Here is a 3,565-nt window from a genome sequence, read left to right as displayed (position 1 = left end):
ATTTACTAACTATTTATTATGATGGTTTTCCAACAGACATGTCAACGTATTCTAACCCTAACCCTACCAGTCTACTAATACTCTACTAATACTCTAATGACAGTTAAAAGACTTGTAGGTGCAAGTTTACTTATAGTCAGCAGAATGTGTTAAAGGGACCATCAAAATAAAGTGAAACCTAAATTTGTAGTAATTTTCAGGCCTACCTTTTCGTACTAATCAACTCATACTATATCTTGTTTGAATTTTTATGACTTCACATGAGCTGAGTGTTGCACATATAATGTGTTACCGGTTTAGATAGTCATGACATGACAAGATTATTCTGAAAATATGACAAATTTATTACACAAGATATAAGCAGGAATACAAGCAAAAATGTTGTAGACTGACTATCCCAAAAATGCGGTTTACATGGAGCAAACTCCATCACATTAGAAATTAACCCGCCTAGAAAAGTAGTCCCACCCCAAAATGATGATTTAGATCATTTTGCAGTCAAATAATAAAAAAAATTACTGTATAAGTGCCATTAAAAATATGAGCTTCATGTGTCTGATTAGTGATTATCATCTAAATGCTTTTCCCCAAAAAAATTTTTTGAGAGAGAGATGAGACTATTTCTATGGTTATTAATACAGCCTGTTTTTTTTTTTACTCAGAATATCCCTTTAAACATTAGTGAAGGAGACATCCAACACATTTATGAACTTATATGAATGGTTGTTGTTTTTTCCCCGAGGCAAAAATGGCAGTCCCTTCTGGATTACCTAAAGAAATTTGGCCATTATTTTGGTATTTGAAGGTTACCATGGAAACAGCACTCTGTGTAGCAAGGCAACACAATCTAATGGTTGCTTTTTCACGATGATAAGCCATTGTAGCTAATGCAACCGCTAGACTAGAACTAATCAAATCATGATCTCTGACGATGTTTTATAGAGTTGCTATATATATTTAAAAAATCCACCTTCTTACCCTCACTCGATTGTGCTCTGTTTGCTGGCATCAGGAAAAGCATCGTTCTCGTAGACACGTAATAATTATGCATTAGAGTGCATGTTAATGCGTGCGTGAGTGTTCGCACATGGTCCTGGAAATAAATCATTCAAAGCTGAAATTGGAAGCAGGGAGATCATGTCACACCTGGTACATAGAGACAGAAAACTCTCGCACGCACAAAGAATGGCCTTATTTAAATTCAGCGTAAACACCCTAATATATTAAGACTATAAAAACAGGCCTTTCATTACCCACAATGCATATGGATACTAAACATTTACTTAGTTTTAGCCATAAAATGAGTGGACAAACTACATTAAGCCATTGTTTTGATTAAGTTACTCATGCAACTCTTCATCTGTCTTTATTTAAAGACTGGCAAATCTGTTAGTCAGTAACTAAAAACACTTAAACGGCCTCTAAGCCGCACGGCAATAAAGCGCCGGTCGCTAGGAAACCACAGAATATTCTTAGCACAAAAAAAGGGAGTGAGAGGTTGTTGAACGTCCTCAGTGGCGAGAGAGAGAAAATCACATCTTATCTGGTTTATCCAGGCACCTTATTCAACGGCCATCGCTAGTCTTTGTTCCCCATTTGGATTCATGCCAGCCATTGATAAGACAAAGGCGACCTCCAGACCTCTTACTCCTGTGCTCTTCGTTAGTGTGTCACTTACCATATTTACACACTTGATTGTCGTGTTCGGCTGTTAACTGAATATCTATGTCAGATCAGGACAATTTTCAAGTAAATGGAACGTAATGGAGCCATTGCCAAATGACTGAACTCTTGCCGTATTTTGTCTTGACATACAAATTAGTAGGCCTAGACATGAATACCATTGTGTTGAACATTCAAATCTGATGTTCAGCCAACCTCGAACTTTCAGAGCAGATGCTTCTTGATGATAAAAGGAGAAAAAACACATAGTAAGAGAGAAGTTCTGTTTTCTTATGATATAGTGATATTAACCATGCATTTAAAAAAAACAAAAAAAACACTGGCTTTCAAATGTTGTGTGCATGTTTAGTACTGATACTGGCTCAAACATTTTTTACCTGGGTGGTTTTGCATGATTTGCTCTCAACACAGGACTGAATATGTTTCAGTTTTCTGACGTTGTTTCTCGATTTTTTTTTGTTTGTTTTTTGCAAAAGAATTAAAATTGCCTCAGCAAGTATATGCAAAGATATAGTGACTAAAGTTAGCATATACAGTAGAGATTCAGTTCTGACATTAGTGGTGGAGGATTCCCTTGATTACAGAATAATTACTTCAGTGATTGTACATTTCAAGCTTAATCATTACATATGCTTATTAGCCTTAGGATTTAAACAGGTCTAGTGTGAATACAGACGTATATAGTCCACACTGACTGACTTGGGTTTCAGGTCAATGAATCAGGTCAAAGGACTTTAACGTAAAACTCTTCTTTACTAGTCTGACTAAACATCATTAAATGCTTTATTTTCCTTAGTGTATAACCCAACTTCGATATCTGATAGATGCTTTTACTTCAATATAACCTTCTCTTGCAACATTAAAGGCATGCTGTTGATTACCACAGTAAGTAATTTCAACTTGTGCCTGAATTTATAAAAACAGAAAAGATTTGAAAGAAAATACACCATTGAAGTCTATAGGTCGACAATAAATGTTTAAAAGAGGAAAGAAGAAAATGGCTTATATGGAAACTTAAAGGGTTCTGTCAGGCACTATACAATTGGGAGTTCCCATCATGGATTTATTTTTTATTCATTTTTAATTTTAATTAAAGCTCATAAACATACTCTATCATTAGGAAAACATTTTTTACCTGTAAAACATCAAAACATCAGTAAAACGCTGGCTATATATAGAACCCCATTATGCCATTGTTTTCTAAGGGTGTAACACTAAAACATTTGTCAGTATGAGAAATGTGTGATAGAATCCATTCCTTCAATTCATGCCGATATGCACAAAAAAAAAAATCTATTAAACATGGAAACTTTCACTTAAATGACTATGCATACAGCACTGATTTACTTAAAATGTAAAAATGTTACTTAAAAATGTAAAAAAAATCTGTCAATCTGTCCACTATGCTACAATCACCCATAGACTTTGTAAATGCATTTATAAACTAAATGTATGCTATTAATGGAATATTCCAAGTTAAATGAAACTGAAGCTCTATTATTTAATAGCCTGCATAATAGATTATGATATAAATCTAGACCTTTGTGATATCAGATATTACAGAAACTACATATCAGCAATAGTCAAATGCAAATGGCCAACGAGACTCAGAAGTGATAAAAGCATTTGCTAATGTTTCTGACAATGCATTGCTTTAATGCCACGACTTTTGAATTTTAAGCCAATATGCAAAGCTGGTGAGTGTCAATAGACCAAAAATACTCTAGAAAAGGATGTTTGATCAACAGGAGAATAAATATGATTAGAAAATGTAATGAAAAAAATGCTTTTTGATCAGTTTTATGAAGGACAGCTGAAGGATACTTGTGATTATTTTTTTAAGATATTAAATTAAATAAAAAAAGATCCAACAAATCCACAA

This window comes from Leuciscus leuciscus (genome assembly GCF_965113295.1).
Source record: "Leuciscus leuciscus genome assembly, chromosome: 5".
Classification (NCBI taxonomy): Eukaryota; Metazoa; Chordata; class Actinopteri; order Cypriniformes; family Leuciscidae; genus Leuciscus; species Leuciscus leuciscus.
This window is presented reverse-complemented; position numbering follows the sequence as displayed.